Source organism: Canis lupus, chromosome 11, assembly GCF_048164855.1.
Source record: "Canis lupus baileyi chromosome 11, mCanLup2.hap1, whole genome shotgun sequence".
NCBI lineage: Eukaryota > Metazoa > Chordata > Mammalia > Carnivora > Canidae > Canis > Canis lupus.
The window spans coordinates 52923111-52944556 of record NC_132848.1 but is presented as its reverse complement, the minus strand read 5'-3'; the positions used below and the strand labels follow the sequence as shown (position 1 = coordinate 52944556).

At 38.5% G+C, this 21446-nt stretch overlaps 1 long non-coding RNA gene across 4 annotated transcripts in view; it reads left to right on the top strand.

The window, feature by feature from the left end:
• The window catches only part of LOC140600207 (uncharacterized), a 263881-nt gene that overhangs the window by 8910 nt on the left and 233525 nt on the right, over positions 1-21446 (top strand). The window contains exon 3 of one of the 4 annotated variants that reach the window (XR_012003422.1): positions 4118-5770. The exons of the other annotated variants lie outside the window; for them this stretch is intronic. This is a non-coding gene — a long non-coding RNA (uncharacterized lncRNA). Of the gene's footprint in view, positions 1-4117; positions 5771-21446 lie in introns of those variants that run through there. 4 annotated transcript variants of the gene reach the window in all.

Sequence of the window (21446 nt, the reverse complement as noted above, 5' to 3'; positions counted from 1 at the left end):
CAAACTCACTAAATAAGAGTCTGCATTTTTAACTCTCACAAGTGATTCATACACACATTAAAGTATAAGGAGCACTTAATTGGAATGGCAGTTTTCAGACTACTCAAAGTAGAAATCCATGAAAGATTTCCATGAAATCTTATATAGAACCCAACTCTATAAAACAGATCACAGTGGACCTGCTGTGGTTGAAAATGGGCTGATGCTAAAAGGCAGCTAAAGGCTGGGAACACCCAGGCATTTTCATACAGTGTTCCTCCAGGAACACAGTTTGAAAACCACTGATCTAATGGCTTGAGAGAAGTACAATCAGAATCTTTAGGGCCAGGCTCTGTCAAATTCCTAAGCTCTCTCTCTCTTTTTTAAAGATTTATTTATTTGAGAGAGAGAGAGTGAGTGAGTGTAGGAGGTGAGAGGAGGGAAATAGAATCTTGAGAATCTCAGGCAGACTCCTGGCTAGGTGCAGAGCTCATCGCTGGGCTCCATTTCATGGCCTTGAGATCATGACCTGAGCTGGAACCAACCGTCAGACACTTAACCAACCAAGCCACCCAAGCACCCCTCCCAGGCTCTTTTTTACTTCTACCTCACTGAGAACTTCTACAATGAATCCCTAATAGTGATAGGATTTGTTCTGCCTTGTGAGAGTTGAAATTTTTAAAGACCTAGAAATCACTGATCTAGGTGACTTTTCTCAAAGATGGGGAAACTAAGGCTTTAGAATGTGACCAATGAAACTCAGTAAAAACATAGGTACAGGAACACCTGGGTGGCTCAGTGGTTGAGCATCTATCTGCCTTTGGCTCAGGGCGTGATCCCAGAGTCCTGGGATTGAGTCCCATATTGGGCTCCCTGCAGGGAGCCTGCTTCTCCCTCTGCCTATGTCTCTTTCTCTCTCTCTCTGTATCTCTCATGATTATGTAAATAAATTTAAAAAAATTTTTTTAAACCCCACATATGTACATTTAAAATTATACTAATCACTCACAAAAGAGGCTACTAGGGCAGCCTGGGTGGCTCAGCAGTTTAGCGCCACCTTCAGCCCAGGGCATGATCCTGGAGACCCGGGATTGAGTCCCATGTCGGGCTCCCTGCATGGAGCCTGCTTCTCCCTCTGTCTGTGTCTCTGCCTCTCTCAATCTGTGTGTCTCTCATGAATAAATAAATAAAATTTTAAAAAAAAGACTAAAAAAAAAAAACACACAAAAGAGGCTGCTATAGATTGAATGTTGTATCTGCCCCCACAACCACTGCCACCCAAGTTCATATGTGATTAGGTGATGAGAGGGGAGTTGTACAGAATGGGATGAGTGCCTTCATGGAAGAGACCCCACAGAACTTATATGCCCCTTCCATCATGGGAGGTTACAGTGAGAAGATGACCAGCCATGAACTGGGAATTGGGTTCTCACCAGACACCAAATGGTGGGACTTCCCAGCATCTAGAATTGTGAGAATGAGATACTTGTTTTTTGTAAGCCACCCAGTCTTCGGTATGGTGTTATGTCAGCCCGAATATACCAACACAGAGGGAAGCCTAAAGCTTCAATAATTCTTAGGGATAGAATAAATTCCATATCCCTTCTAGTCCCTCCCTCCTTAGCAGTCGAGTAGAGAGACAGTTTGTACAGTTTTTAAAAGCTGTAAGCTTAGACTTGGGTTAGAATTCTGGCTCTGCTACTTACTAGCCCAGGCAAAATTTTTCCACATTTTCTCAGCGTCTTCATGTCTAAAATGAAGACATGTGGAATGGTACAATTCCAGCCTCAGAAGGGTGCTATGAGGCCAATGTATGTGAAACAATTGAACACATGGCCTGGTGAATAATAAGTGCTCAGTAAATGCTAGCTTCTATTGTTATTTTTAAATGAACAACAACTAAAAAGTCAACCTAGTTCAATTTTAGGAATTGCCCAAAAGGATTGTGCAAGAAAAGCTAGAGAAGTGTGTTTCCTTCTCCGCTGCTAGAAGAATAAAACAAATTATATCTATAGCAGTTGGGTATCCAGTAAATAAAGTTTATTTAAAATTAAATACTGCAGTTGTGAAACTGACTTTTGATAAATTAGGTAATTGCTCAGGGAAAGCAGCATTAAAGAGATTCCAAGTTATATTATAGCAAATATAAATTTTTGTTCCACAGTAGTTTGCATTTAGACTTAGGCATTTTTAGTTAACTATGGTCAGTTGCTGCTTCACTCTGTCTCTTTGATTGTGCAACCCCAAACCTTGAAGTCACCTTTGACTCCTTTCTTTGTCTTATACCTTTAAAATGTGTCTAGAATCTGACCTCATCAGATGCCTGGGTGGCTCAGGGTGTGATCCCAGATGTGGGGATCGAGTCCTACATCAGGCTCCCCGCAGGAGCCTGCTTCTGCCTCTGCCTATGTCTCTGCCTCTCTCTCTCTCTCTCTCTGTGTCTCTCATGAATAAATAAATAAATAAATCTTAAAAAAAAAAAAAAGAATCTGATCTCTTCTCCTCACCTTTACCACTACCACCCTGCTCAAAGCTACAGTCCTCTCTCACCTGAATGGCTTTAATTCTTCCTAATATCCCACACACACACACATTTCTCTTCTTGCCCCTAAGCAGTATTTCCTTAGCACAGCAGCCAGAATGATCCTCTTAAAATCTGTCCGTTCAAAATCTGCCCGTTTGGGTAACCTCATCTCAAAACTACTGTGTGGCTTCCTCATTTCACTCAAAATAATGCCAAAGTCCTTATAATATCCTACCACATTTTACATGATCTAACCCTGTGTAGCACTGCCACCATTGGCCTCCCTGCTCTTTCTTGACAGTGCCAGGCACACCCAGCCCTGTGACCTTTGCTTTCTGCCTGGATTCTTCTTCCAGATATCTGCTTAGCTAACTCTCTCACTTCCTTTAAGTCCGTGCTGAAATTTTACTTTCACAATGAGGCTTGCCTTGACCTCCGAATTTGATACTGCAATTACCCCCAACCATGTCTCAAGAATCTTAATACCCTTTCCCTCCCTATTATACTTTATCTTTCCCAGAGCAACATTATCTTCTCACACACTTAGATAGCCTATTTATTATGTTTTGGTTAAGTCTGGCTCCCTGACAACAATGTAGGTTTCACAGGGACAGCAGTCTTTCTTTTGATCTCTGACATATACTTTTTTTTAAAAGACTTTATTTATTTGTGTGTGTGTGTGTGTGTGAGAGAGAGAGAGAGAGAGAGAGAGAGAGAGAGAGAGAAACACAACAAGGGGGGAAGAAAGAAGCAGCCTCCCCACCGAGCAGGGAGCCCAACATGGAATTCGATCCCAGGACCCTGAGATCATGACCCAAGCTAAAGGCAGACACTCAACCGACTGAGCCACCCAGGTGGCTCTCTGACATATCCTAGTTATGTAGAACACTGCTTGGCAAGTAGTACATGCTCAAAAAATATTTGTTGAATTAACTGATAAATTTTGTGGTTATTAGTTGGTGTGTGTGTTTGTTGTACTGTCTTATTTGGACAAAAATGAAGCAAATGGACAGTAATTTAACAAAGCCAATGATTACATGAGTTGGAGTTTTCCATTTTCTTTCAACTTCTCTTTGTTTTCAGTTTCTCCTCCGTGCTACACTGAAACCCTCAAGTGTCCTAAATACAGCTCTAAGCTGATGTCCGTGTTTCCTCATCTAAGAACCAGTCGTGCCCATGTTGCCCTCCCCTGTTCCCCTTCTAGACCTCAGCCATACTCCATCTGTTCACAGAACACAATTTTCATGTCTAAATAGCCATTATTTCTGGGACTGCCTGGTCTTACATATTGGCTAAGAGGCACTCATTCTCAGGCCGATAGTTCAGATTGGTTCTAATGCAGTAATAAAGGGAGAGAATAGTAGTGGTGCACAGAGGAAGATTTAGAAGTTGGTTCATTTAGGGGAAAATGAATCTTTTATTACACACACACACACACACACACACACGCACATCCTCATGAGACTAGAAAAAGAAGACAAATTGGAAGAGGGCATTGATAAAGTTGTATGCTATTCACTCTGGTTTATGAAACCCTCCAGTGGCTCCTTTACAAACTCTTCAGCAGAATCTACATTGCCTATAAATATTTGATGGATGGATTTTCTTTTGAAGGGATTCCTGAATATGTTCTGGTTCCTACTTCAAGATTGACACAGGACAAAAAGTGGAAGCTTTCCATGGGAGGGCTACACAAGAAAAATTTTAGGTATGGAGATTGCAGCCTTCTGGGAGTTGCCTGTCTGCCATGGGTTAGGGTGATGGGCCATGCAAAGGGAGGTTGATTTGCTGCCCCTACCAGGGCACAGCGTGTATGTCCTGCAGCTAGAGAGATGTGAACCTGGCAGCTGGTGGATGGTGAGTGCATAGTCATGGAATGGGACCTAAGGTGCCTATGAGCAGCTGCCATCATCCTGAAAGTATCCCTGTGCAAGTAAACAAATTAAAACATCAAGAAGAAATGAGAGAGAAGAAAGAAAAGTGTTTTGTGTTTTAGTATCTTTAGCATTGCAGTGTATTGGCACTTTTTCTGCTTTTTGAACAAGGTGCCATGTTTTCATATTTCACTGGGTCCTACAAATAATGTGGTCAGTCCGACCTAGGCATTCTACTTCTTTTTCCTTTCCAAGTAACAGACTATAACATCTGAGTGGTGATGTGTCTTCCATTAGTGAAAATAAGCCAATTTTTACAACACATAGTATTATTAATCTTCGATTACCTTTGATGGGCTTAGCAAAGGGGAAGCAATTTTTTCCTGTACCCATAAGAATCACTCTATCATTAAATTCACTTTATTATATGATTTAAAATGAATAAGCAGGAAAGAAAATTTAGTACTTGTCAGTAAAATTCCATTTTAAATTGCAGTAATTTCTTTTCTGAATGTTCTTGATATCCAGCAATCATGATATAAAACGTTGCTTATGTATAGATATTATATTACATAGGAGAATTTATTTTCAGCTCTGAGGCAGTCAAGTCTTCTAAGAATAAAATAAGCATTAAAAATAATTGAAACTTTGAAATATGCATTTCTTACTGATACGATTGCTATCTCTTCTCATATTAGGAAAGTGGTATTGCTTGGTAGAAAGACCCAGAATTCTGGATTAAAAGAAGAAAATGTACAAATTATTTAATCTTTCTAGCTCCCAATTTTATCTTTATTAAATAAAGACCTTCAAATAAGTAGAAAATCTCTGTTTCTTCCAACCCTGGAGTTTAGTGATATTTGAATCATGCTTTAAACACATATACCCATATTCTGTTTTTTAAATGAATACTACTATTCTTAAACTGTCTTTAATAACTATGGGTCTTAGGACATGTTTGCATGGAAGTAGTAGAAACCTACTGAATTTTCTCAGATAAAAATTATTTTTCCTTTTGAGAAATTGTATCATGTCGAGCAAGAATGTATAAAATACATATATGTGAATATGAACTATAAAGTAACCACCAGCCAGTTTAAGAAAGAGAATACTGCCATTCAGTAGAAGACCATTGTTTTCCCTTCTCTGAAAATATGTCCCTCATTCACCTTCAGAGGTAACTGTTACACCGCTTTTTTTGAAATATCATTTTCTTGGGCAGCCCCAGTGGCTCAGCGGTTAGTGCCGCCTTCAGCCTGGGGTGTGATCCTGGAGACCTGGGATCGAGTCCCACATCAGGCTCCCCGCATGGAGCCTGCTTCTCCCTCTGCCTGTGTCTCTGTCTCTCTCTCTCTCTCTCTGTGTCTGTCATGAATAAATAAATAAAATCTTAAAAAAATATCATTTTCTTGTTATTCTTTATAGATTTTGCCATCTATATGGGTATCATTAAATAATATTTTATTTTTTAAGAAGATTTTATTTACTTGTTTATTTATTGAAAGGGAGAGAGCACACATATGTGAGGAGGGAGAAGGGTAGAGGGAGAGAAAGAATCTCAAGCAGATACCAAGCTGATCATGGAGCTGGATGCAAGGCTTGATCTCACCACCCTGAATTTGTGACCTGAGCTGAAATCAAGAGTAGGATGCTTTACTGACTGAGCCACCCAGGTGCCCCTAATATATTATTTTAAAAGGAGTTGCATTATAAAAATACTTTTGTAGTCCACAAAAGAACAAAGAAATGACTAAGGAAAAACAGGAAATCAATACATTTCAGGACTCTCAGTATCAAGATTTTATTGATCTTTGCTCTGCTCCTCCACCATTAATGTGCCTCAGCTATCGGGAGTGTTGAGATAGAAAACCTATTTCGCTAAAATGGCTTGTTTTTCCTTGGTCAGATGTCTACCTTTGATCCAATCAACTGCGCCTCAGGAGAATACTTATATGATAGAAACAAGGTAGCCAGACTACCGCTCAGAATTTGTTCAAAGGTTACAGGCTGTTCAGGTAATAGCTAGATACAATGTATAATTCAGCTAATGGTAGTGTCATTTTGAACAAGTCTGAACTACCATTGGACTTAATTTCTCATAAGCAGATACTGCATTTCATATTCTTTTGAAAAATATCTTCAGATCTTTATGAGGAAAAAAATGCCAGCCTTACTTCAGTTAATCTAGCAAATGAATTTTCCCTTTTTATTTACTTCAGTATCTGTGTTGCTACTTGACAGAGAAGTGTATTGAACCTCACTCGTTGCAGCTCTGCACTGGGCTTCTCCACTAGCCAGGTCCATAGAATCTTTTCCCAAACCAGTTAAGGAGCTCAAATGCCACATGTTCAATATCAAATATGATAGAACAAATGCATTCTTTTTATGCTTACCACATTATTTTTTTAAAGATTTTATTTATTCATGAGAATACACAGGAGAGAGAGAGAGAGAGAGAGGCAGAGACACAGGCAGAGGGAGAAGCAGGCTCCATGCAGGGAGCCTGACGTATGTTTACCACATTATTTTAAACATAAAGTGTGTATCAGAGATGCAGATCATCGATTCCATCCATCCTCACCTCTAAAAGACTCTGACTTGCTGCCATCACAACAGAGCCCTTCTGGCCTATTTGTACTATGTGACCTCATCCTTCTCCTAGACTCAGGCAAGTAAGCCGTGGGTACTTGACTGGCTCAAGAGGATGCCCCCCATCACACAGCTAAATCAATCAGATTTTCCTTTTCGAACATTTGAAAGAGGAGACAGAAAACAAGGGAGTAGCTACATCACTTTTATAGGGGAGCCAGAAAGAGTGATTGCCCTATTCTCACCCTTGCCTGTTCCTTGAATTCTGTAAGATCATTCATTCTTATAATATAGATCAAGAGTATAATAAACACAGGGACTAACTTGAGTAGATTACTTGAAATAAAACTTACCCTAAAGCAAATAGCAAAAGAAATCTAAATACCATTAAGTATTCCTTTTTTTTTTTTTTTTTTTTGAAACTTATATTTCCTTAAACTTAGTAGTTCTCAAAGTTGAGCGTGCATCAGAATCAACTAGAGTCTTGTAAAGTGCAGATTGCTGGGTCCCATCCCAGACTTTCTGATTCGGTATATCTGGGATGGGACTAGGGCATTACATTTCACGTTTCTAACAAGCTTGCTGGTGAATGCTGATCTTTCTGGTCTGGGATCATTCCTTGAGAAACAATGCCCTAGAAATAATTATCTACGATGACCATATCAAAAAATAAAAGTAAAATGGCCATATCTAACATGACTTTTTTTTAAACTTCAAATTAGGATTCTTCAGAAGAATACAGTGTCTAGGAGTTCATGCCCTGGTTGAAGCTAGATAGCCTAGTTACAGATCCTAGCTCAGCCACTTACAAAGTAGGTGAGCTTGAACAAGATTCTTAACATTTCTGTGCATCTTCATCTGTTGAGTAGAAAATGTAATAGACAATAGCAACAAGCAGCCTAGCACTATATAATTGCAGGCATTCATATAAACTACAACATGAATGGCATCTCCTAGAATTGTGTGAAGAGACCATCCTGTTATGAGTACCTACCTGAGGGAGTTGTGACAGTTAAGATCATTGTAAGAATTAAATTAAGTGTAATGCATATGAAGAGTATAGAATAATACCTGGCACATACTAAGGGTTCATTAGACACTAACTATTAGAAATTGGTCCATATATTGGCTATGCAAAGAAAATCTTGAAAACATGGTCATGGTGACTTTATTCTTAGTTCAGATTAAAGGAATGCTAAGGGTTCATTAGACACTAACTATTAGAAATTGGTCCATATATTGGCTATGCAAAGAAAATCTTGAAAACATGGTCATGGTGACTTTATTCTTAGTTCAGATTAAAGGAATGCAGTAACCACTGTGCAAGCATAGTAGATTTAAATTTTGTTTTGTTTTTTTCTAAGAGATACATGCTTTGGAGAGCAGGGAGGTGGAAAAAGAGTATATGGCCTTAATTCTCCTAGGGCACAAAACTACCCTTTACACTATACACATATCTAGCAAAAATTAAACAAATAATCACTGCTGTCCCCAAATTGGCTTTTAATATCCTGAAATATTAATATTCTATCAAGAAGTAGTTGATGCTCTGTATAGTTTGGAACCTATTGATTTTTTAAATTAAGTCTATTTACTTCTTTAACATATTGTGTCCTGATTTAAAATATTACTGTAGGGTCTAGTTGGTAGAGTGCACAATTTTATTTGTTAAGATAAGAAAGTACTTTAAGCAGGGAAACAGTTAAAAAACCAAGGTGGCAATTGGAACTATAGGAATAGTACAAGTCAAGTGAGCTTGGTGCCATAAGAAAAGTCCTTTAAACATGAATGTGAATATTTATAGCAATATTATATATAAGAGTCCAAACCCAGAAACAACCCAAATGTTCATCAGCTAGTAAATGAATAAACAAAATATAGTATATTAGTTATCTGTTGTTATGCCCAGATCACCCCTCCAAAATGTAGTAACTTAAAACAATAAGTGTTTATTTTCTCACTGTTCCTATGGGTCAGGAATCTGGACCTTGCTTAGTGGGATATCTCTTAGGAGCAAGTCGCTAAGTCCACCCCATTCTCAATAGGAAGCAACCACACAAGGCCATGAATACCAGAAGGCAGGGGTCGTTGAAGGCTATCTTAGAAGCTGCCCACCAATGTGGTATATCCATACAACAGTACTATTCAGCATTAAAACCGGAAAAGAAAAAACTGGAAAACTACTGAGATATGCTGCAAATGGGTGAATCTCAGTAACATTGGACTAAGTCAAAGAAGTCAGATATAAAAAACCAGATACAATACTGTATAATTCTATCGCTTGACATTCTGGAGAGTCCAAACTATCAAGAAAATCAGTTGTTACTAGGGCTGGGAGTTTGAGTGGGAAAGCAGAATTTGGGGAGGATGATGAACATGTTCTAAAACTGGATTATAGTGATAGCCGCACAACTCTATATATTTACCAGAAATCATTAAACTGTACACTTACAAAAAAGATGGCATGGGATACAAAACAACTGGCTTGGGATCCCTGGGTGGCGCAGCGGTTTGGCGCCTGCCTTTGGCCCAGGGCGCGATCCTGGAGACCCGGGATCGAATCCCACGTCGGGCTCCCTGCATGGAGCCTGCTTCTCCCTCTGCCTGTGTCTCTGCCTCTCTCTCTCTCTGTGACTATCATGAATAAATAAATAAAATATTTAAAAAAAAAAAAAAACAACTGGCTTGTATTTTTCAAAAACTTTCAGTGTCATGAAAGACAGCAGAATTATGTCAGATTAAAAGAAATGAAAAAGGCATGACACCAACTGCAGTGCACCATCCTGCATTGGATCCTGAATGTTGGGACGAGGGCATGGTGGGATGCCTTAAGGATATTATTGGGAAATTGGAGAAATTACATATGGACTGTAGTTTAGATAATAGTATTGTACAATATTAAATTTCCCAAATAATTGTCCTGTAGGTATGTAGGAGAAAGTCTTTGTTCTTTATAAATACATGCTCTTTAATGGTAAAGTTGCATGTTTTCTGCAACTACCTTTCAAGTAGTTCAGGAAAAAAATTATATTAATTATATGTGTATAGAGAATAAGGAGGAGTGATAGAGTGAATGTAGTTCATTGTTAACAATTGATGAATCTGGGTGAAGGGTGTATAGGCATTCTTTGTATTGCTCTCACAACTCTTAAGTTTAAAATTATTTCAATGAACACCAATAAAAAATAAATTTATTATAAAAATTTTTTTAATTATTTCAAAATAAAAAAGTATAAAAAAATAAAACAAATCTTTGAATGAATTCTCTCTCATAGCTTCCAGCTAAGATCACACATGACTATGAACACAAAGAGAAAAACCAACTGTAGAAAAAAGGAAATAAATAATTTTTGACCTACTACTTGTCAAGTACGTACTGTTTAGCTTTGTTTAACTAATTTTCGGAACACCCTTAGAGCACTGGTTCTTCACTTCATCTGCCCATTACAATCACTTAGGGAGTTTTAAAATTCCCTATGCCATTGCAACAGCCACACAGATAAATTTAGAAACTCTGGGAGTGGGACCCAGTCAGCAGTGTATCTAAAGTTCTTCAGGTGATTCGACTGTGCAGCCAAGGTTGGGACCACTGCCTTGGACCTAAAGCTTTATTATGTCCCTTTTATAATTGTCAAAGTTGAGGCCTAGGGAAATGGGATAACTTGCCTGTGGCTTCACAGCCTGTGGAAGTGGCAGAGGATAGAGTTGAATGTGGATGCACAGAAAATGGATCCACATCCATTTTCAGGTTCTCTCTACCACATTTCCTGGCCATCTGGGGTCCTGCCTCTGCCGTCCCCAGCCTGCTCCACAGGCAAGAAGCTGATCTGGATGCTGCAAAATACAGTCAGACTTGCTTTGGGTTTTAAGGAATGAATAAAATGAACACGTACGTATAAAGGATAATGGATATTTGTAGAAAAACTGTATAAAAGCACATACATGTTTTGTGACCTGGTGAAATCAGGTCCTGAGAGTAGTTTCAATTAAGAAAGTCGTCTTTGATAGGTGGTCAGGAAAGAGAAATTGACATCTGTAAACTTTTTTCTCATGAAAACGTTATCTCCTTTCAACTTTTCTTTCTCCACTATTTTCTTCCTTGGCTTCCCTTAAATTTCCTTGACTAGACAAAGCAGACCTAATTTTTAAAAATTGTAAAATTAGGATTTTTGAAAAGACTTCACTCCAGATTTTGAATAATTCAGTATGTTTCCTTGAAGCCGTGTTTCCCATTAACTTGAAAATCATTAGGAAGAATCCTGTTTTATTTTAGTTTAGTCTAACTAAATTTTCATATTGCTGAACAGATAACGTTCATGTTATAAATCTTAATTGTTGCTGCTTCTAGGTTTCCCAGACATTTAGAAATAAGCCTTTTCAAGTGCTCTTTAAGCTGAAGAAGGGGAAATTTGACCCACAGTTTATCACTTAGCTCATTAGCATACTAATATGACTACAATTTGCCTTTGACTAGGGGGTTGTGCTTTCACCCCTGTAATCTTGTTGGTGGAATATCACAGTTTTGGGTTGATTTTTAAGACAAATTGTATATCTACACTAGGGAAATAAGGTGGTGTTAATACAAGAAACTTGGAAGTGAATTAATTGCTTTGAAACAATCCCATGTTGGTTTAGCCCCTTAGGTGGTGTTATTTGCACAGCTCTCGCAAATGCTAATGATCAATTCACATTGGCATTTAAACAAAATCAACCCTAAGACATTTCTCACACTTCCTAATGAATGATTCTTTTTTTTTCTTCATCTCGAGTTACCTAGGTCCTGTGGTGATCTAGAGTAGCTCTATTTTGAAAAGAGAAAGTGTGGCTGAGACTTACTAATAGCTTTTTCAGATAACTAGTTCAGAATGACACAGCTCTTTGCTAGCCACCAATGCAAAACTTTTTGATGTGGGTACCCATGGGAAGGAAATTAATACGAGGCTGTATTGATGGAAATCTTACTGGTAATTGAGATTTTTATTATTAAAAAATGCAACCAAATATTTTAAATAATAACATGTTATTCTAAAATATTCTGAAAATATTTGAGAAAGCCTGTAGTAAAAAGCACACTCACTGTAGAGAGGCAAGATGTTTCTGTTACAATAACGCCATTGTTTTCTGAATGTGCTATAGACTGTGTTCCCTCCAAATTCATATGCTGAAACCTAATCCCCAACGGGATAGTATTTTATAGGTGGAGCCTTGGGAAGGGTTTGGGTCACAAGGGTTCATGGGATTAATGATTTTATAAAAGAAATCCCAAGGGTGCCTGGGTGGCACTGTCTGTTAAGCCTCTGACTCTTGGTTTTTGGCTCAGGTTGTGGTCTTGGGGTTGTGGGATGAAGCACTCTGTTGGGCTCTACACTGGGCAGGGTCTGCTTGTCCCTCTCCCTCTTTCCTCTCTGCCATGTGTGTGCGCTCGCTCTCTCTCAAAATAAATTAATCTTTTTTAAAAATTAAAAAGCAGAGTACATTACAGAGACATGCTATATTGTGAGGGCCTAGAACAGTAACTGGCATATATTAAAATCTCAATAAATGTTTACTGAATGGATGGATGGATGAATAAATGAGACCTTGGGCATACAAACCCAAGAGAAGAAAGCTAGGATTGATACAGACAGGCTAGTGCCTGAGGCAGATAATCCAATATGGTACAGTATACAGTGACCACATTCCTATTTCTAAGGAGTAGGACAACTCAAGTATAATCAGATTCATTTTGGCAGGTAGGGTTGGGCAGAGGCAGAAATGTTAACCTGATTACTATTCTCCACCCTCAGCTAATGTATTCCCTTCCTTCTCTTTTCCACCTACATGTGTTGCTAAGATTCCATCATTCCTACCACCTAAGCCTACCTACCCATCACCATCTGTAGGGCATCAGAAATGTATATAGCACTCATGACCTAAAGAGCTAGCCTAAGTAACCTGGGTTATATCTAGACATGGAATAGATAAAAGCTACTTATATGCTCTGGTATTGTGTTAGTTCAGGCTGTTATAACAAAGTACCATAGACCAGATGGCTTATAAACAAAAGAAATTTATTTCTCACCATTCTGGAAGCAGGAACTCTCAAGATCAGGGTTTCTGCATGGTTGGATTCTGGTGAGAGCCCACTTCTGGGTTGCAGACTGCTGACTTCTCCTTGTGTCCTCATATTGCAAAGAGAGGGTGGAAGATCTCTCTGGAGTTCCTTTTATAGTGGCACTAAACCCATTCATAAGGGCACTACCCTTATGACCTAATTATCTCCTGAGGGCCCCACCTCCTAATACCATCACACTAGGGGTTAATATTTCAACATATGAATTTTAGGGAGATACAAGCATTCAGTTCATAATAAGTATCAAACCTAAAAATATCTCAACCATTTCAGAAAGCTAGGGCTCAGGCATCAGGCAACATAGACCAATTAAATAGATTCAGTAATACATTCACTTGCTTTATATGAGTCCATATTTGTATTTGTACCACAGTTTTTATACACCGAAGCAGAATTATATATCATTTCATAAGATTCTACTTATTAAATTGACTAACAAGGTAATTCTTTGGGCCTAGGCGGTTGCGGAAGATACAACAAGAATTTGCACAGAAAATAGCAGTAATCTTCTAAATACAGCCAAGTCAATTGTATCCGTTGTGCACTAACAGAAAGACTCCTGGGCTTTAGTAGATAGCCCACTATGTAATCATCCTGGCTGAATAGCCTTGGATACTTTGTTTTGAAGGGAGTGCAGAAATCCTGCAGGTTTAATTGCCAATAAATCAGCATGACCTCCACTCCCTGGCAGTCCTTTTTTACAATGATCTTTTCAACCAGAAAATGAAGAGATGGATTTTACAGTGTGTGCGTACTGCCTAGGGTGAGATAACAGAATTACACTTGCCGTGTTCTCCATTACAGCCCATGCTAGATAATGAAGGACTCTATTAATGACATGTTCTGTTTGCTTTTAGGTTATTTTCATCTTGTATTATAGTTATTTCTTTTTGTTATTATAGATAGCTGTCTTTCCTTTTTAAAAAAATCCTTCTATCATTTGTTAATTCAATATTTTATCATCACCAGAGATTTTATTCCCTAGTTAATTCACAAGAATTTGCATTAAAATATTCTGACTCACTCAAAAAGCTATTCACAACTGATTGAATTGGATGTTACTCTTAGCTGATTTTCAGATTTGTCTTAAAAAGTAGCTACTTTCAGTTAATATTTCTTTCATGACTGTAACTAATACAGAAATTTTAACTATTACCCATACGCAGATGTTACATAACCTGTCGTTTGTACTTCTGAACTGTTTGAATATTCAAGTTTATTTTAACTTGAGTGAGCAATATTTTGTGGTATGTATTTATATATTTAGGTTCTATTGTATGAACACTATAAGAAAACCACAAAATGTAAAATGACTAAATAATAGGTTCCACATCCTACTTAATTCTGAAGTGCCACTGCTATGTCTTCTGAATTTAGGATGATGCTTTTCTTGCCTGAAAACATGAACTGGTCCAGATGATTTCTTGAAGCTCTATCTAGCTTTAAGATCCCTGATGCAACCTGCCTGGTCAGGAAGCCATCTTTCTGTGGGCTGTGTGCTGGGCAATATTGTTGTGTTGACAATATACATTTAAAAAAAATGTTTTAGGATTGAAAAGATTCTGGAATGATGGCCGCAGCCACATAGTTTTTTAATCTCTCAACATCCCTGCATAACAAAACATGGAACCACTAGATAGCAAGACCAAAAACATTTACGATAAAATTAGGTGAAGGAGTAACTCTAGAAAACCCAAAACACAAGCAAATGAAAACAAGGTACCAAAATCCACAAGTCCTGCCATTTGTATGGTAGAAAGCAGAGGAAAATAATACAGCCTCTAAGTAAACCTGAAAACAGAGCAGAGAAAAATGGCCAACAGATACGTACTGGAGAGGCAGAAGACTTATTTGAGAATAGCAGCTGAAATTGGGAAGTAGGTACCCCACTCAAATGGCAGATGAGTGCAAGAGGTCTCCAGTAAGGATGGAAGGCACTAGAACAGTTTGGTGCTGAATTCATGCAACTGCAAGCCAGGTTTTATTTGAGAGCGAGGAACGGGGAGAGGGACAGGGAAAAGGAGAGAGAGAATCCCAAAAAGACTCCCTGCTGAGTGTGGAGCCTGATGCAGGGCTCATTCTCATGACCCCGAGATGATGATGACCTAAACTAAAACCAAGAGTCGGATGCTTAACTGAGCCACCCAGGTGCCCCAAATCGTTAGACTTTAGAGAAAAAGGGATAAGTCTTTTAGGCATCTAGGGAAAAGGGAATGTGTGCTTTATATGACAAAAACAATTATATTATCATCAGTCTTGTCAACACTTTAATGCTAGACATAAATGGAGTAACATAGTTAAGTACTCAAACCAAATGTGAAGCAGAGGTATATTAGCAAAACTGACCCATCAGGTGTCAAAAGCACAAAAAAAAAAATATTTATCAACATGCAAGAACTCAGGGAATAGCACTCTCATTTTTCTCTCTGTGGAGTCAACTAGAGGTCAGGCTTTAGATAACCAAAATGACTAGGGAGACATTGAAGAAGAAACCTATACATTAAGAGACTTACTGTAGACAACACTAAGCTGTAGTCTAGAGTTGCACACTTGATGTCTTACCACACATGTGTAATACAAACATAAAGCAAGGTTTGCTTTAATCCTCAGCATAGTGGTTACTTTTATCAAGATAAGAAGCTATGGTTGGACTGGGGATATGGAGGGGCTCCTGGATGGGGCCTGGGGTGGTAAAGTTCTGTTTCCTGGCCTGGATTGTGGTTATAAAGGTGTTGACCTTATAATGACTCATTAAGCTCTATGTTTGTTTTGTATGTTTTTCTGTACCTGTTTTGTTTCTCCGTAAAAAGTTTGTCTTTGTGTCTTTTGTTTTGTTTGTTTTGTTTCAAGAGCTATGCAAAACAAAGAACTTTAGAAGAGATTCATGCCATATGCTGCTTGCATTCCAGGATACTTGTCAGTGTCTTCCAAAAGTGCTACTGGGACCCCATTTCCCATTAAATTCAGCAAAGCTTGTTCTTGGGATAATAGGCAAACTCATTTCTCTCTACAAACTGACTAAAGGACAGGGTAGGTAGAGAGCAAGTGAGAGACCAGCATAGTAGAAAAGAAAAACATTTTGTCATCCAAGCATAATGCTGCAAAAAAAATATTAGGCAAAACTGGGAAATCATAGGTATAGGTGCAGCAGCATTAGTACAGTAGTATTGTAAAATCTCTCTGAGAAGCTGCAGAATCCCTCCCTGTCTGTTGAGGTTTATAGCTTTCACTTCATTCAAATTAGATAAAGTGGCTTTCATCCATTTTATCCATTCATCTTTTTTTTTAAGCTGCAAAGGGCTACCTGGAGATCAGTTTTCAACCCAAATCAATCTTTAGGTTATCAGCAGGCTTTCTCTGAAAGCTGACTTTCCTGAAGTATTCATTAAAGGAAAGAACTATAGAGTCCACTGTATGAGCAATAACACATTCCCTGCAATGAGTGAAGAGAGGGCCAGGAGATCTGGATCAGACGATCTGCAAGTATTTATTGAGCACGGATTTTTCTTTCCTTTTTTTTTTTTTTTTTTAAGATTTTATTTATTTGTTCGAGAGAGAGAGAGAGAGAGAGAGAGGCAGAGACACAGGCAGAGGGAGAAGCAGGCTCCATGCAGGGATCCCGACATGGGACTTGATCCCGGGTCTCCAGGATCACGCCCTGGACTGAAGGTGGCACTAAACCAACCGCTGAGCCACCCAGGCTGCCTGAGCATGGATTTTTCTATAAAGTCTCAATTTCAAATATGTAGTTGGATCCCCAAATATATGGTCACCATACCTATTTTATAAAATCATTCATGGGGCGCCTGGATGGCTTAGTCCATTAAGTGTCTGCCTTTGGCTTATGTCATGATCCCAGGGTTCTGGGATCAAGCCCTGTATCAGGCTCCCTGCTCAGCGGAGAGTCTACTTCTCCCTTCTTCTCTCACTCTGCCTCTTCCTCTGCTCATGCTCTCTCTCTCTGTGTCTCTCAAATAAATAAATAAAATCTTAAATAAAATAGGGATGCCTGGGTGCCTCAGTGGTTGAGTGTCTGCCTTCAGCTTGGGGCATGATCCCGGGAGTCCCGGGATCTAGTGCCACATTGGGCTTCCTGCATGGAGCCTGCTTCTCCCTCTGCCTATGTCTCTGCCTCTCTCTGTGTCTTTCATGAATAAATAAAATCTTTAAAAAACAAAAGTAAAATAATTCCTTCTCTGTTTCTTCCTCTCTTAATGAAAACAGTGCTGCACTTGTGGGTAGATGACAGATGGATTTAACTTATTCTTAAAATTTTAAATTATTAGAACTGGCCCAGGAGGTTATAAGGATATGGCCAGAACCACCAAGATGCCACTTGGAGAAGTGGATTAGTAAGCAGGCAGTTATTTAAATCTGGTCAGTTATTTAAGGCAAACTCAGTATCATCTTTTTTTGTTCTCCAAGCCCTTTTAAAAGCTTTGTAGAGTGAACCACATAACGTAGCTTTTATTATTGCTATTATGTGTCTATTGTTCTCCAACTACTTTATGATTATTAACTTTCTGTTCTTATCTGGCTACAAAGCTTCTGGAAGGTAGCAGTTATGTCTTAGACTTCCTTGCATTCTCCATTGCATATAGCAAACAATCCATACTCACTGATCTCATTGATTAATCCTTTAATCTGGGGCAGCCCTGGTGGCGCAGCGGTTTAGCGCCTGCCTTTGGCCCAGGGCGCGATCCTGGAGTCCCGGGATCGAGTCCCATGTTGGGCTCCTGGCATGGAGCCTCCTTCTCCCTCCTCCTGTGTCTCTGCCTCTCTCTCTCTATGCCTATCATAAATAAATAAATAAATCTTTAAAAAAATCCTTTAATCTGTCCATATATTCAATCAACAATATTTACTGAGGGCGAATTATATGCTGGGGTTATACAGCTATAAGCGAGTGTGTGCTCTTGTGAAACTTCCATTTTAATTGTTGGAATAAGTTGGAATAACTTTTCTTTTCTTCTAAAACTATGGACTCTAAAATGACTAAGTTCCCCATAATAGCAGGTCCTAAACCACCCTCTGTCCAAAAAGAATTCCCAACCAGTTCTGCTGCTTAGTTGCAGGCAAATTAAAAGAAAAGAAAAAACAAAACGGGTTCAGCAGGTATGAATTCTTTCTGATTGCTCTCTCCCTTTCAGTGGGGTGCATTCTTCAAAAAGTCAAGCAAAACCTTTCAAAATCCTGGGGGCGGGAGGATCCATACAGTTTCCCTTTGACTCCTGTACTTCTCTCCATTACTTTCTCTCAGAAATATACTATTGTATATGTGTATATCTGTATCTGTCTATATGTAGACATACACATGTATATGTATGTGTACATAAATTGACCTATGTGTATATTTGCACGTGTGTATAAATAATGTTTGACTCTCCTCTCTTCACCCCTTTATATAAAGTGTTTTTAGGGGAGATTTTTATTTTTAAATCAGTGGTCACCTTAGTGCCCTTTGCCTTCTAAAGAGATTTCTCAAAGGCAGGGTGGTGCCAAAGCTGTAAACCTCTGCCTTTGTGATTCTCTTTTTGGTGTTGGAGCTCTCTCACCACCTGCTCTTTTTATCTAAGCAATTCCCAAGCTTCCACAAGCCTGGGAATTTGGCTACGTCTTAATCACTGTTATTTATTTCATCAATAGTGTCGAAGTGGCAAATTTTATGGTACCATGACAACATTGGCTCTCAAAGTAAGTGTTTTCCTGATTTTGTTTGTTTTGACAAAACAATCTTTCTAATTTAGGTAAACTAAATACTTTTGCCCCCTGTCAAACTGCCCCAGATTTATAATACATATAGTATAAAAATGATAAAACTCTGTTCTTAAAAAATTACAGTGCAATTTGGTGCAATGCTGCAGATAATATTAAAAATCAATTAGAGATGCCAGTAGAGTATGTGACTCTTGATTTTAGGGTTGTGGATCGAGCTCTATGTTGGGTGTAGAGATTATTTAAAAATAGAATTTAAAAAAAATCAATTAATTGATATATATATATATAGCTATAGTGATCTTCTGAATGAGGAAAAGAGTGAAAAAGCCACAGGGTCTGCTCTCAGTAAACATAGTATCACTCTTGCATCCCACTGCTGCTACCAGGCCAATAACATCTAGTAAGCACAATACTTGCTGAATGAATAAATTAAATTCTTCTTTTATCCACTGCTCCCAGATCCCTAATACCTAAAGAGTGGGTTATCTATGAAGATAAGGAAATGTGTGATTAATATAAATAAAGGATTATAATAAATCATGCATCATTTAAAAATAGTATCACCATGGTCAGAATTTAGTGCTTTAAGTGAGGGTTTATAAAAAATTGTTCACCTGCTTTTTGTACATCATTTGACTAATCTGATTATAGACAGGTAGGAAGATAAATGTTTCCCAGAAAGGAATAAGGAATCTTTTTTCTTGTGGAAATATACATTCCAAGTACTTCCAAGGTTTATTCTAGATGATCCATTCTTAATATCCAAAGAGTTGCTGTTGAGATATTACTGCTCTGAGGTGGGGCTGAGTGTCTTTGAGGTAATATGAATTTATGGGTTTTCATGTGGGGTGATCGTTTTTATTTGTCCAAGTAGAAAGGGCACGTGGAAAGCAGATGGCCGTCATTTGGCACAGAATGGCTCCAGATGATTGTACTGTTCCCAAGTTAAGCTCTGAGGAAGCTCACAGTAAGCTGTCTGTAGACAGACTATTGGTGAAACTCGTAGGTAACTCTGGAGTGATTCCTGTGTGTGATTCCTATGCCCTCCTACTCTCATCCTTTATGCTATAGGATCTCCTTATATAGATTTGTTTACCTTACAGGAGACTTTTGAAATGATACGTAGTCCTATAGGACTAAAGGGTTCTAGTCAAACAAATACAGTTCATGTCTCTTTTCCATACCAGAAATGACAGAGAAAATACTGAAATTCCTTAGATTTCCTCTTTATTCATACAAAGAGAACAACAGTAATGCAGTACCCTTGTAGAGTCTACATTGAATTAAGCAGCTGGTCTTACTTATCAAAGCAGTTTCTCTAATAGTGGATCATTTGGGTGGGAGGGCTGGGGACTTAGGGCATATGTTAGACAAGCAGTTGAGTATTTCTAACCCTTAAAGATATGATAGTTACAACCCTCAAAGGAAGTATAGGAAAATTAATTCTTTGCTAATGTGTTACTACTGACCCGTGAATTCAAGCTATAATTTTCTCATATAACATATTTGAAACAGCTAGCTTGCCTATTTCCACTATCCACAAAGCAAAGCTATAGTCTTCTTTCTAACTTGTCTAACAAGTGAGTAGAGGACATGGGGAATTTGAAACCTGACCAAGTCTCCAGATGGGATACATACTACACATTGACTACTGAAATATATTGGAGATCAGTAAAAAAAACACCAGTGTGAATCAAAAGTGTATAACTTAAGAAATAAGTCTATATGTATCTTTAAATAATAGATCTCTATGTACCCCTACTTCTTGATCTATGTTGAGTCACATCTTCATTCATTTAACAAATATTTATGAAGTTCCTACTATGTGCTAGGCTCTGAGAGGCAATGGAGACATGATAGTGATTGAAACTGATAAAAAAAATTGTGAGGCTTACACCCCAGTGTATTTAAGAATAGTGATTCAGTGTATGAGCCACATTCACCAAATTAATTCCAAGATTGCTCTAACTGACCCATTTTATTTTAGCCTGTCTCTGACCACTCTTGGCTCTTAAATGTTCTTCACTTTCTTTTCTGAAGAACACTTTAGTTTGGCACATTGCTGGACAAAATTTCACTTTATTCTTCACATTCTTCACTTTGTTCTTAGTATTCCAAAACCTTCTTTCCCTTCTTTCCCTTCTTTCCCTTAGTGTGTGTCTCCCCTGAGAAAAAAACGACTTGAGGACTAGCCTGTTGACTTGCAGCTCCCAGAACCTACCACATTTCTATATAACTCATATCAGAGATGGCCTGGATCGGGAACAGATAACAAACAATAGACCCGTGCTTTGTTATAAGCTGCAGAGTGTATGATTGTGTACCATAAGGAGTATTTGGAGGATAGCTTCTGCTTGGCCCAGTGGAAGTTAAAAATAAACACAATAGTACCAAAGCAAAAGTAAGAAGCAGTTCAAGATGACTTCTGCCACTCTTATCTCTTGTTTTCTTTCCCTCTTTGCATTTAGTAAACGTTTTCTACCTTTTTACATATTGCTTTAGTCATTTTAGAGGCCACTAAAAAGCTATGTCTCTCCTCTGACCTATCCCTCCTACTCTCATGGAAGGGAATGCTGGCTGCAGCACCACATTAGGCCTGATCCCTAAGAACTACTAGGAGTGGAAGGAAGTACCTTAGGATTTCCTTCCC